The following is a 15,454-nucleotide window of genomic DNA, read 5'->3' as shown; positions in this document are numbered from 1 at the left end:
TTTCAATGGCATGTTACATTAAAAAGTCAGTGCTATTTCAAAAACAAATGAACATATGGTTCTCTTCAGAATGATACCTACTATCATTACTAAGCTCAATTTTTACTATCTATGAAGGAAAATAAGTAATTAACAAGAAGGGAATTTATAGAAAAGTTTAAATGATAAAAACAATGGAATAATTGTCATAAGATTTGCACACACTAACATGCAAAATTTTAAAGTTTCATGCACAATTTACCTAAAAAGATGAAAAACATATTATGTGATCTCATATGCAATAAGCAAGCCTAAATATGAATCCCTTCATAATGTCTTTATCTGAAAATAATTTTATAACCTCTTCCAAATGGGAGCAAAATGGTTAAACAAGAGCACTTTAAATGGTTCATCAAGAACGAATTGGAATAATAATCAGAAATATCATAGAAAATCACAAAAAGTACAAGATGCATATATAAGTAGTAGGCCCTGTTGTGTTTTCTCTTTCCAAGCACACCGGAGCAAGCTATAAAATGTGATGCATTGCCATGGCATGCTGCCAGGTCACAGGCTGCTTCGAGGAGGGAGGCATTGTTGCAAAGATAGACATGTCATGGGTAGATAATACATACAGAGAACAAATATTTAGCACAGGGTGGAGTCCGAATAGCCTTCTTAACTTGAGAGGAAATTACAGCAATAAAAGTATACCTTTTAGGTCTCAGAATATGACATCTGGACTTTTTGTGGTTACAGTGTGACTGAAAGTTCTCTATAGATGATATAGATATCTAGCCCAGTAAGGTGTGATACAGAGTCTTCCAAACCTTGACTGCATAAAGGGAAGTTCCAAGGTACCTGGGTGGCTCAATCGGTTAAGCGTCTGCCTTTGGCTCAGGTCATGATCCCAGGGTCCTGGGATTGAGCCCTACATCAGGGCTGCCAGCTCAGTGGGGAGTCTGCTTCTCCCTCTCCCTCTGCCCTTGCCCCTGCTCATGCTCTCTCTCTCAAATAAATAAAATCTCTTAAAAAACAAAATAAAGGGAAGTTCCATACATGCATTTACCTTGTCTGCTGCATACTTCATGGTTTTTGCATTCTGTTGACTACCAGGGCATAAGGACTATCAGTGCTTGCTTCCACACATTGTTCTGATCATAGAACAGACTCTCACAGCTCCTGACCTCTCTCCTTCCAATTTCTCTTTCTTCTCCCTCCTTTGGCTCTGCACATTTATAAATTGAAACTGTTAGAATTGTAACCAGGTGAGGTATGGATGTCTTGAATCCCTACTATGAAGAAATTGTCATTCAATTTGCATTTGTTTAGTCTAAAAACAAGGTGGCACAGAGAGGACAAAGATTAACAAACAGGATGAAGAATGTAGAATTGTTTACAAGTTGAATCAACACAGAAGCCAATTCTTTAACATCATATAAGAGCTTCTCTATTTCCAACAGAAATTGTTGAAAAGTAATCAACCAAGTACCCTGTCCTACTAACTAGGGATAGGAGAAGATGATTGGAAGGAAGAACACAGGGTTAAGGTGCGGTTTTTTGTGGAATGACATGGGTTAGAAATTATATGGACATTTCTCATTCAAGACAGATAGTACTATTGAAACCTAGACAGTGGGCAGAGCAAGGAACCAATAAGAAATTAAAATCAAAACCAAACCAAACCAAAATAAAACAAAACAAAAAACCCAAAAACCCTGAGCCCACAAGTCCAGAAGGTCTGCCAATGGAAGAAGCTCATACAAACTAAATATAATCCAAGGTAACTTTGTATAAATTATATTCATTCATGGACACATAGGCTAATAGCTAAAGTAATAGGGCATCCCAGTTTTTACCTGAACAGCTAGCTAAAGGCGATCCAAATTAGAATGAATTGGATACTTTTCAAAATTATCTTTACTCTCACCTTACATTGTCTTTCATCCCTGCAGTAGATCCAAAGGCTTTTCTTTAGCCTATCCGTCCCTAAACACTGTGCCCTCTTCTGCCTCTTCAGCCAGCAAGGCTTTTCTCTTTTCTTCCTGCCTTTCTTTATGATTATTTTTACTATGTAGTTTGACAGACTCCCTGCTTCTATTTTTTTTCTTTTTGCTTCATATACTACCCATATTCTTCTCAAATAGTTGTTCCAGAAAAGCCAGCAGTGTGATTGTTATAATTATTATTATTATTAATCTCTTTCCCACTATCTCTCCTCTGCTTCATCAGGTTTTTATTCTGTGTCATAAAAACCCCAAACTGGACTCATGTAGGTTATATGTTCTTAGAGTACTACAAAAGATAAGCTACTGTGCAGACCAAATTATTTTAGGGAGCCGGTGGTCAGAAGAGAAGTTTCCTCCACATATCCTGCCATTCTGATGTGATAACAAATTCATAAAGTCTAAAACTTAGAACTAGGGAAACAGGCACAAGCTAAAGAGGGAAGTGAACACATAGGAAACATCTGCCTGGAAGGCAGATACTTCTGATTATTTCTTTTATGAGCCAATTTGTGTTTGGGGAAGTGAGGCACAAAACTGATTGATTCCAAAAAGTCAGAGACAGACTGGATATACTACCTGCACGTTTCAAAGCAGCATATCCTGAAGTGTAGCCCACAAACTACCAAGACCCTGAAACATTATGGGGGGAGAAGAGGTTTAGTGGTCAATTTCGAGAAACATGTTTGTCTTTTGGTTACTCACAAGGCATAATTGCATTTTAAATTCCCTTTGAATTTTGCTGAAATAAGAAAATCTGATTACTTTTGTTTATGTAAGTGCTTCTCAAGCTCATTAGGTGGAGATTCTATTTCCTTGTAGGGTGCTTTTCTGTCAAACACAGTGAATTGGGTTGCTTTTCTAAAGGGAACTAAGTGCATATGCAAAGAGATACCTGACTGATTTGAAAAACAATATGCTGATGTCTGAGCTCACTGGTGAGCTGTGTTATAGCTTTGGAAAAATATCAATTCATTGCTCCAGTTCAGCCCCACTTGCTATCAAGTGATTTAATTACTGCAAACTAAATTATAATCCTCTTCTTTTGATGCAGAATTGTTTCTAGCCTGACCTTTAATGACTCCAAACAATAATGTTTGGCAAAAAGAAATATTGTCAGTTAGGCAGAATCATAAACATCTGTGTTTATTTAGAGTAAACTTTCCTATTTAATTAAATATATAGATATCCAGGAAAATTCCATGTTACTGGAAATTCCACTGGAAAAATGTTAAATCTTCCAGAAACAGTGTGTGCTATCTGAAAAAGTCAGTGTCTCTCTCTCATCATTAGAAGGTTGATTTTCTTGTGACTGTTTTTGAAATGCATGTATCTTAACTTTTCACCTTCCAAATGATTAAAACTGTTCTTTATTGTCAAGGGCATAAGGAAATAAATTTTACGTGTGGAAGTAGAGTTATGAAAAGAAGTTTTACAGAAGAGTAGGGTGTCAAAGTTTTTATGTTGTGCCAAACTCTGTCATCTTCAGTCTGTCTTGAAAAATACTTTTGCCTCATTTTATAACAAGATTGTGATAAAACAATGGCAATGTATTCTCAGTTGTTCAGTAGTCTAAAAATAGTTCATTAGCATGAATATTAGACATGATTAAACACTGCAGCATAATTATTTTGTCCTAGGCCACATAATATCCACTGTCTTCTCTTGAAATCATTCCAAATCTTTTTTTATATCCCTAAAAATTTAAGAACTGAAATAGTGAAAATTTTAAAAAATGTAGAAATGCATATGTACATATATATGCAAACAGTTCTCTGAAAAAAATATGTGACTTTTCAAAATGATCTGATTATAAGTCAGGAGAACAGTTATTCCTACATTATATTAGTCTTTATGAGACAACATTGTATAATAAATAACAAAGAAAAGATAAACTATATTTTGTAATGTAGGAAAGACATTAGGGTTCAAAGCCAATGGCCAAGAAATAATTCTTGAGACACCTTTGGTGCAAAAAGGTAGTTTTATTAAAGCACAGGGACAGGACCCATGGGCAGAAAGAGCTGCAATGGGGTCATGAGGAGTGGAGCATTATATACTTTCAAGGTGGGAGGGGGTAGGGATAGCACAAGTCTCTAAGGAATTTTGGAAGCAAGGTTTCCAGGACCTTGAGGGGCTAGCTATTGTTGGGAAAAAGTCATTTATTACTGTCTAATAAAACCTGAGTCATGAGACCCTTCAGATGTATATCGGTGGGCCATATGCTTGGGGGATAATTGCCAACATGTATCTTGGGGGATAGAGATAAAGGACGTTTTCGAAGGAATTTTTATATGTTAAAGTAGACTTACAGGATCCTGGAATTTGGGCTAAAATTGCCTTTTGCCCTTAGCAAAGTATTAACATCAAGATGCAGCTGAATCCCTAGAGGAATGTCACCCTGCCTCTTTCAAGGACTTCTGAATGGGCTGTAGGTAGTAAGGAAATTTAATAATTTTTCTTCTGCCTTTGTTTCCCGCATCATCTTGGAAACATTGACTACATTCTTCATATTTCTCTTCCCAATAATACCATCAAATGGTTAAAATACCATGGAGTGGTAATAATTTAAATAGTTTTAATGATCATCAAATGGGTAGGATTGGAAAGGTAACATATCATAATAATTGTTAGGATTGTGTGTCTTGGCAATTCAACACTATTTCAGAGTAACTATCACAACTATACCTATAAGCAATATCAATGTCATCCTTATTGTACATATATATGTATTTATTGGTTTGTATAATATGTATGACCAACAGGAAAACCTTACTGAATATCAAATAGATTTCTACCATTATTTTCATTTTTTTCCTTTAAGACATGGCACTATATTATAAAAATTAATTAAATTGGAAAGAAAATTGTGAGATAGAATGATTTGTAATAAGATATTTTTTCCTGTTTCAATTGAGAAAAAATAGAGACGGCAGATCTTTGTTACATGAATTAACACTCATTTGATTTCATTAGTTAATCTCTCCAAAATAGGATGCAGATTTGTGGTTCCGTGGTGCAGGCAGACCTCTGTAGTGAATAGTTTTTTCATTTATTTGTTTGTTTATATTTTATTTATTTATTTGAGAGAGAGAGAGAGTGAGAGAAAACACGAGCAGGGAGGAGAGGGAGAAGCATGTTCCCTGTGAGCAGGGAGCTCGACTGGGGGCTCAATCCCAGGACCCTGAAATCACCACCTGAGCGAAAGGCAGACCCTTAACTGACTGAGCCACCCAGGCGCCCCTGTAGTGAATAGTTTTTTTTTTTTTAAAGATTTTTTTTTTTATTTATTTATTTGAGACAGAGAGAATGAGAGAGACAGAGAGCACATGAGAGGGGGGAGGGTCAGAGGGAGAAGCAGGCTCCCCACCGAGCAGGGAGCCCGATGCGGGACTCGATCCCGGGACTCCAGGATCATGACCTGAGCCGAAGGCAGTCGCTTAACCAACTGAGCCACCCAGGCGCCCTGTAGTGAATAGTTTTAATGGGAATGCTTCTCTTTCATGTCTGGGGTATGTCATTGTCAATGGATTTTGATTGACTTTACTGAATTTCCACTTGTGAAATTTAATAATTCAAAAATAATCATGAAACATAAGGGGCACAGGAGATAGAATGTAGTTTTTAAAAAATTTCACTGTCTCCGGTGTTAGATCTTATGTTCACCCTTATGAAATATTGCAAGAGAAGACAGCTCAGAAAGATCCCTATAGTAGCATCAGAGGCCGTTTCTGTAAGCAATTAAGCACTTCTATCTGCCAAAGATGGGTAATAAGCTGAAACAGTAGCTGAACAAATTAGTCCTCTACTAGGCTTATCCTGCTACACTCAAATGATTACATATTTCTTGTGTCTGGCAGCCCCAGCTGAGTCTGGAGTCATAATATTACTTGTTACTCTGGCTCAAAGTTTCTCATCTTCACCTTATCCAGTAGCATTGCCACTCTTCAAGTGAGTGCACCTGAGGTAACCTTGCTCTTCTAGGTGGTTTTTATTAGACCCTGCTAGGTTCCAAATCTCCCTCTCAGCTAAGTTTTCTTGATCTTCACCTCTGGGTTAGGCCAGTTCCAATTCCCAGGACCAATAATAAATTCAGGAAGGAAAATTAAGCAACTTATTAAGGGACTCTGTATAAACAATCTCTTCCTGCCCTGACATACCGCACTGAAAAAAAGCCCCAGTGTCATGGCATACACTATAGTCCACCTTTGGAACTGGCTTTGAGACCTGTGTCAGTCTCATTCTTGGTTCCCCACCTATTACTTTGATCATATTAGGTCCACATCTCTGCCTTACCTTTCTTACTTACTCCAAGCCCAGGCACTGAAGTCTCATCTTGATGGTGAAGCCCCTGTGATATTCTGACAGACTGACCTGCTGCTGAGTTGCCTACCTGGATTTCAGGTTGTTAGTTTTTTGTACAGACTTTGCTCTTGTGTTTTACCGATGTGTTAGAATAGACTCTCTCCCTTGAATTTAGGGATCTCCTCCAAGATGTGATATGACTATATCTGCTAGATACTATCTACTACCTGCTAGATTTCACTTCTGCCAGAATGTGATTCTGTGTGTAAATCCTCAGATCCTTCTCTACTCAGTTAATGCATAGAGTTCCAGATTTTGTTGATGTTGGTATTGAATGACTGGGGTTAGGACACGAAGAGCTCTATTACCCAATTCAAAGCAGAGCATATAAAATTTAGAACTGGTTAAATGAAAATCACCAAACCATAATGCTTTCCTTCACATTTTAGTACAATTAGCACAATTGGTGATTGAAGTTTTATTATACAACCACAAACACCAGCTGCTTTCCTGTCAGAAACCAACCAAATATGCCAAGGCAAGATTGGAATTTGGGCTTTGCCATGACCAGAGAATTAAGTAATTGGAAAGGACCAAGGTCCAGCTGGTCTATTCACCTGCACACTTAGATATCAATTCTGAAATCACTACATCCAACCTGTTTTTAAAGTTTACAAGGACAGAAGTGCCATGAAGTTGGTAGTATATTTGAGAGAAAGTAATTATACTCAAAGTTAAAAATTCAGCTTTATATAGCAATGATTCCTTTATTTCTGAAATGTTTACTGATTTAGTGTTTCATTTTCTGTGGACATAAAATGTACCTTCCTTGTTGTCAGTCTTGAATACTTAGTCATCACTATGATTTCTTCTCTTCTAGAGATTACAACTTTGACCTTTTCTACTGTGATCTTTTTCCCTGATTTTTTATATAAATATTCTTTTTTTTTCCTTAAAAGCCAACATTGATGTGAAGGAGTAACAGCACCTGAGGAAATTAGGTACTCTGCTTCCCCATTCCAGTCTGCCCAATAGCAAGGATCATGTCAAACTAGAATAGATCTTGCTTTCCTCCAATTAACTTCTAAGAAAAATAAGACAGTAAGAAACTGAATATACGCTTTTTACAAAGCTGATGCTATGATTTTTAAACTTGAAATAAAAGGTGCCTGGGTGGCTGAGTTGGTTAAGCGTTGCCTTCAGCTCAGGTCATGATCCCAGGCGCCTGGGATTGAGTCCTGCGTTGGACTCCCTGCAGAGCAGGGAGTCTATGTCTCCTTCTGCCCTTCTCCCCCTCGTTCTCACTCTCTCTCAAATAAATAAAATCTTAAAAAAAATAAACTTAAAGAAATAAAAAAAAAATTGTTCAAGCTAGCATAGGAGACAATAAACCCCAAATAAAGAGTAAGTTAAAACTATAGCAGTGATATTCACTAAAGTCAACTTATAAACAAGTGAAATTAGAAATTGCAACTTACACCCTCAAAATCATTGAAAATTAATGCCAGTGGGAAAGAGCCTATGAAGATATTTGGCTTTTAACATTAATACTAAAGACATCATTTTGCTGTTGCAGTTGTGGAAAAAAAAAGCCTAAAGACATTTCAGAAGGTCTTATTCCTTAAAGTGCTACTTGGAAACAGCACTTGGGAGCTAAATAAATCATCACCACAATAAACTAATTTTCTTGGTTGAGCATCCACCCAGACTGCTGAGGCAAAAGTCAGTCACTTGTGCTGTTGCTGTTGCCATCTGTTTCACTATTTCTCAAAGCAGGAATGATGGTTGATTAATGTGCACTATGCAAATTCATCCACTTTACAAGTAGTGACCTACAATTACTCATGCAAAACTATCTGATGAAGCAGTGAGGCAGTCGATCAATGCCAATAAAGCACCATTAACGATTTTGGCTAGCCTAATGTTACAGAATAGGCAATATGTTTTCAGCTACAAGGGCTATATTAGTCAAGTAGAACTACTCAATTATAAATAGTTGAATTATGTTCTTTAAAGACGTTTTTCTGACTTTTGATACAGAATTCCTGATGCAAGAAACATGTACAGCCCTTTTAGAAATTAACCAAGTGATTGGCAATCACTAGACAAAGTTTTTCTATTTTCTTTTTCTGTTAACTTAAATTTTTCCCAGAAAATTTATAGTTCTCTATGTATTTACTGGTTAAAATCCAGACTCTGGAAGAAAATTTGGAATTTCGTTTATACAGCTTACTAGCTCCGTAACCTTAGGCAAATTATTCATCCTCTCCATGCCTTGGTTATCTCATCTATAAAATGAGAATGATAATTGTACTCTCTACATGATGGGTTTGTTGTGAAAGTTAACTTACCCATAAACAGCCCAGAAAAAAAATGTACGTGTATGGTTGTGTGTGGGTGTGTATATTGTATGTGAGAGAGCAAATGATAAATGTGCTAAAAAGTCAACAATAAACAAATCTGTGTATAGGGTGTGAGTATTCTCTGTACTGCCTTTTATTTTGAAACTTATCCATAAATTTGAAATTACTTCCAAATAAAATATGAAGAGCTATTTAATAAGAGTTAATTATTTTCTAAATCACCTTCACTTAAATAATATTATTTTTTAAGATTTTATTTATTTATTTGTTAGAGAGAGAGAGCATGCGCAAGAGCACATGAGCACAAGCAGGGGGAGTGGGAGAGGGAGAGGGAGAAGCAGACTCCCACTGAGCAGGAAGCCCAATGCGAGAATTGATCCCAGGACCCTAGGATCAGGACCTGAGCTGACGGCAAATGCTTAACCAACTGAGCCACCCAGGCGTCCCTAAATAATACTATTTTTAAAAGATGATATTAGTCATTATTTGTATTCTGTTTTTTATTTAATTAATTATGAATATTTTCAAAGAAAAATGACATTTTAGAAAATTATTTTTAAATATTTTAAAGTTTAGGTTAATGTGTACATTTTATTTAAAAAACTATATTGTGTACAATTGAAGTGCAACCACAGTTAATTCTTAATCCTTTATATATACTGTCAGAAGAACAAAAATCAATGAAAATCCTGATTATTACTATATAAGTAATGATTTTGCTGAAATGAGGGCAAAAAAATAAGTTTTATGGCATCAGTGTGAATTGTACATGCCTTTATTACTTATCCAGACATCACTAGCCATTCAAGAGAAACCCAGACACATAGAACCATATGTAAACTTGATCATCTTTGAAATCTTCCAACTTTCAGTCATCTTAAAACTATAGCTTTATTCACACTTTCATTTTGTCATAATATGGATATTTTTGAAGATTGGAGGGTAAAAAATATTTTTATGTAACTTTTCTTAGCTTGAATTGAAACTTTTAAGAATTTAATCATATATAATATGTAGGCATCCTTTAGTACTCTTATACCCAGGCTGTAGAACTGTAATGGATACTAATGATTATGGCTCTATTTATGTAAATTATAAAAGAAAAATAAAAAGCACACAGAAGAAAACCAGATAATATAAACCACTACTAAAAACATAAAAAAAGGGTCAAGAATGCATACACCCTGATAAAAGAAGGTTTGTGGGGAATTCTGAGATACAGAATGAGGAATGTAGATGAAAGGACTCCTTTTCAGCAAAAATTTTATTTTTCATGAACAGACTGTATTCATACATTATTTATGTACACTTAATTTTAGAAAAGCCTGCCATCATTTTATCTTCTAAGTTCTGTTGCCAAGCAAATAATCATAGATCTTTTCTTATATACACATGTGGTGTAAATGGCATTTTAAACTCTAGTGGAAACATTGCATTCACCTCTCTTACTTGTTATCTAATTATTTGAGGATGATTATTCTAACTTGTCAAAGTGATTTTGAGTATTCTTTCTGTCATTTCATGCTCTCCCAGTTTGCACCGTTGAGTTTGATATGACTTGTCATCCATTTACTGTCTTGTGCCAAAAAAGCTTTTGAGTAAAATGGGTTCACCAGTAAGAACCCCCATTTATTTATTTGAACCACTGATTTTAAAAGTCTTAAATATGACTAAACCAAGATACAAAGATCTACCATAAACTGGTGTCTACCATCCCTCTAGATACATCCATAAATTAGTCTTCTTTTGGTATGATTCTGGAATAGCTACCAATCAAACTGATAAAACCATTGATCTGATCGACTAGATCAATGTCCCAAGATATGTTATCAAATACTTTGCCAAATGTTTGACTAAAATCAAATACCTTCATGGTCTATTTGTCTAACAACCTGTGATATAGATAAAGGAAGCCCATCTGAAATAAGCATGTTCTGTGAATGCTCATCAACCCTTGATCATCACCACTTCTGATAAATGCTCAGAAAGCATCTATTTAATCCACTCTAGAATTTTGTTCATTTTGGGAGATACCAAATTCCTGGATCAGTAGTTTATGGGATTCATTATGTTCTTCTCTGAAAAAGCCTATAGATTTATTCTTTCCTTTTATTTGTTTTTCTAACCCCTTTTCTTTGTTCAAGTGTCTCAGGATTACTGGCAGAGATTCCATGTCCATGCCTGTAACTTGTTCTAGCCCAATGATGTGAATTACTTTTAATGCTGTTACACACTTTTCTCACATTCAAATAATATTTACTGTGATTCCCATGCTCTTGGCATTATCCTGGCAACATTTCTACAGATATTACCTAACAACAATGATTTAAGATGGGTGTTATCTTCCCTATTTTATAAATGAGGAATCTGCAATTAGAAACTTTATATGTTTCAAATTGCATACCTAATAAGTGGTACAGTCATGATTTAAAATGAGTGACAATAAAAAAGAGAGCCTTCCAGGGAAGATTGCAGGGTTGGACACTAAGTTCACCTCATCCCATGGATACAACTAGATACAACTAGATACATCAGTGTAAATAACCAAGAAAAGGACCCAAAGATTGGCAGAAGGACTCTCCATAGCTAAATGTAGAAAAGAGGCCACATCAAAGAGGGTAGGAAGGGTGGAGATGCAGTTGGGGGCTAAAAAGACACATAGGACTGTCTGTGGGAGGAAGGAATGCTGCAGGCACAGAGAGGGGGAGAAAAACAGACTTCACTCCAGGCACCCCAGGCATGGGGAACCCACATGAAAACCAGAGGGACATAATTTTTTGAGTTCTTATAATCAGCAGGCTTAACACCTAGAACTTTAAAAATCAGAGGGCTTGGCTCTGGGATTGCTGGGAGGGCAAGAGGAAACTAAGCCCTTGCCCTTAAAGAGATAGCACAAGAAACAGCCTTGCAAAGGTACAGGATAGAAGCAGCAATTTGAAAAATACCTGGGGCATCCTGGAGTGAGATTTGTTTACTAATCTCATAACATGTGCTAGAGGGGCAAAGATCTTTGGGAGACTTCTCCAGGAACATAAGAGCTGGTGGGTGCCATTTCCCTCCCCTGCTCCCCAGTCTAGATAAATGGACACCTGTGGGAATTAGTGTGTGCCAACACTTGCTACCTATCTTGCTAACAGCATGCCTCATCCTTGCATTCTCCTGCAGAAATGCCCCCCTTGCCAGGATCTAGGTCCCAGTCCCTCCCATATTAGACAGGCACAGACCTTGCTAACACTTTGCACCCTACCCTCACATTGTCCTGCAGACCTGCCCCTCCAATATGTCCTCGGCTGCAGCCCATGCAGAACAGTCCCACAAGCCTGGCAGTGTATAAGCAGCCCTGACAGGGATCAGGACTATTCCAAAGTACTCCTGCCCCAGGGAGAGGGGTATATAACCACACATACCAGTCTGACTTCAGCCCCACCAAAGTGCTGAGAGCAGACATCTGGTCTAAGTGCAGGCCCCACCCACCATGGAAAATTTCTCAGGGGACACTCTCCTGAGAAGAGAGTGCAAGGAGAGTGCCCAGCAGTTTGGTGTTACTGCATCTCAGGCAAATGCCTGGTCTGTCTCAACTCAAGCCCAAGGCAGCCCCAGAGTGGCCCACTAACAACACAGAGACCTAACTCTGACCACAATAGGCAAATAGAGCCATTACAGATGACTAGACTGAAGGCAAGCGTGGCACAGCCACAATAGTAGTGCACAAACAATACACATAGGAGACACCCCTGAAGCACCAGGTTCTGGTGAACAGGGGACATTGCACTGCAGGGCTGTACAGGACTTCTTCGTAGGGTTACTACTTTCAAGAGCAGGAGACATAACTGAATTTCCTAACACATAGAAACACAGTGAGTTAGACAAAATGAGAAGAATATGTCCCCAAAGAAAGAACAGGACAAAAATCACAGCAAGGAACCTAAACAAAACAGAGATTAGTAGTAAGCCTGATAGAGAATTTAAAGTAATGATCATAAAGATACTCACCTGGACTTGAGAAAAGAGTGGAGGACCTCAGTGAGACCTTTAGCAAAGAGAAAGAAAACATATAAGAGAATCAGAGATGAAGAACTCAATGACTGAAATTAAAAATACACTAGATGGAATAAATAGCAGACTAGAGGAAGCAGAAGAATAGATCAGCAATATGGAGGAAAAAGTAATGGAAAGCAATCAAGTTAGATAGGAGACAGAAAATAATAAAAAAATGAAAATAGACAGGGAACTCAGTGACATCATCAAGTATAATAACATTTGCAATATAGGGATCACATAAGGAGAGAGGAGGAGAAAATTTAGTTGAATAAATAATAGCTGAAAATGTCCCAAATCTGAGAAGGAAGCAGAAATCCAGATGCAGGAGGCACAGTGAGTGCTCAGTAAAAATCAACCCAAGGAAGTAGACACCAAGGCACAAAGTAATGAAAATGGCAAAAAGTAGTGATAAAGAGAGAATTTTAAAAAATTAAAAATCTTTTAAAGAGAAAACAGTTGTATAAAAGTGAAACTCCATAAGGATATCAGCTGATTATTCAGCAGAAACTTTGCAGACCAGAAGAGAGTGGCATGATATATTCAAAATGCTGGAAAAAAAAGAAAATCTGCAACCAACAATACTCTATGCAGCAAAGCTATCATTCAGAACAGAAGGAGAGATAAACAGTTTCTCAGATAAAAGTTAAAGGAATTCATGACCACTAAACCAGCCCTATAAGAAATGTTAAAGAGGACTGTCTGAATTAAAAGGAAAGACCATAAGTGGGAATATGAATAGCAGGAAACACAAAAGCAGTAAAATTAAGTATATCTATAAAAATTCAGTGAAGAGATTCACAAAATGAAAAGGCATAAAGTAAGACACCATATACCTAAAACATGGTGGGGGGAGGAGGAGAGGAGTAAAGAATGGATTCAAACTTAAGTGAGCATCAACTTAATATAGATTGCTATATGCATAAGATGTTACATATGAACCTAATGGTAACCACAAATCAGAACCCAGTAATAGACATAGAAAAAATAAAGAGAAAGGAGTCCAAGTATATCACTAAAGAAAGCCAGCCAACCATGAGAAAAGAAGGCAAAAGAAGAAAGGAACAGAGAACTACAAAAACAACCATAAAACAAGTAACAAAATGACTATAAATATGTACCTATCAATAATTACTTTGAACATATATGGAATAAACCCTCCAATCAAAAGACATAGGGTGGCAGAATGGATAAAAAAGCAAGACCCATATATATGCTGCCTATAAGAGACTCACTTCAGACCTAAAGACACATGCAGATTAAAAGTAAGAGATGGCAGCAAAGAAAACAGTCAACAAAACAAAGAGGCAACCCATAGAATGGGAGAAGATATTTGCAAATGACACTACAGATAAAGGGCTGGTATCCAAGATCTATAAAGCACTTCTCAAACTCAACACCCAAAAAACAAATAAGTCAAAAAAATGGGCAGAAGACATGAACAGACACTTCTCCAAAGAAGACATACAAATGGCTAACAGACACATGAAAAAATGTTCATCATCATTAGCCATCAGGGAGATTCCAATCAAAGCCACATTGAGATACCACCTTACACCATTTAGAATGGCAAAAATGGACACAGCACGAAACAACAAATGTTGGAGAGGTTGTGGAGAAAGGGGAACCCTCTTACACTGTTGGTGGGAATGCAAGTTGGTACAGCCACTTTGGAAAACAGTGTGGAGGTGCCTCAAAAAATTAAAAATAGAGCTACCCTATGACCCAGCAATTGCACTACTGGGTATTTACCCCAAAGACACAGATGTAGTGAAAAGAAGGGCCATATGCACCCCAGTGTTCATAGCAGCAATGTCCGCAATAGCCAAACTGTGGAAAGAGCCGAGATGCCCTTCAACAGATGAATGGATAAAGAAGATGTGGTCCATATATACAATGGTATACTACTCAGCCATCAGAAAGGATGAATACCCAACTTTTACATCAACATGGATGGGACTGGAGGAGATTATGCTAAGTGAAATAAGTCAAGCAAAGAAAGTCAATTATCATACGGTTTCACTTATATGTGGAACATAAGGAATAGCATGGAGGACATTAGGAGAAGGAAGGGAAAAATGAAGGGGGGATATCAGAGGGAGAGACAAACCCTGAGAGACTATGGACGCTGAGAAACAAACTGAGGGTTTTGGAGGGGAGGGGGGTGGAGGAATGGGTTAGCCCGGTGATGGGTATTAAGGAGGGCACGTACTGCATGGAGCACTGGGTGTTATATGAAAACAGTGAATCATGGATCACTACATCAAAAACTACAACAAAAAATCATAATAAAATAAAATTTAAAAAAATAAAAGTGAAGAGATGGAAAAGCATTTATCATGTAAAGGGAAGTGAAAAAAAAGCGAGGTAGCAATACTTATATTGGACAAAAAGACTTTATTTTTTTATTATTTTTTTTTTAATTTTATTATGTTATGTTAGTCACCATACAATACATCATTAGTTTTGATGTAGTGATCCATGATCCATTGTTTCGGTATAACACCCAGTGCTCCATGCAGTACGTGCCCTCCTTAATACCCATCACGGGGCTAACCAATCCCCCCTCCCCCCTCCCCTCTAAAACCCTGTTTGTTTCTCAGGTCCATAGTCTCTCATGGTTCATCTCTCCCTCCAATTCCCCCTGCCAATTTTTCCCTTCCTTCTCTTAATGTCCTCCATGTTATTCCTTATGTTCCACAAATAAGTGAAACCATATGATAATTGACTTTCTCTGCTTGACTTATTTCACTTAGCATAATC

The sequence above is a fragment of the Leptonychotes weddellii genome, chromosome 10 (assembly GCF_054177405.1).
Source record: "Leptonychotes weddellii isolate Sample4059 chromosome 10, ASM5417740v2, whole genome shotgun sequence".
Taxonomy (NCBI): domain Eukaryota; kingdom Metazoa; phylum Chordata; class Mammalia; order Carnivora; family Phocidae; genus Leptonychotes; species Leptonychotes weddellii.
The sequence above is the reverse complement of the archived record's forward strand: the minus strand, read 5'-3'. Positions refer to the sequence as shown.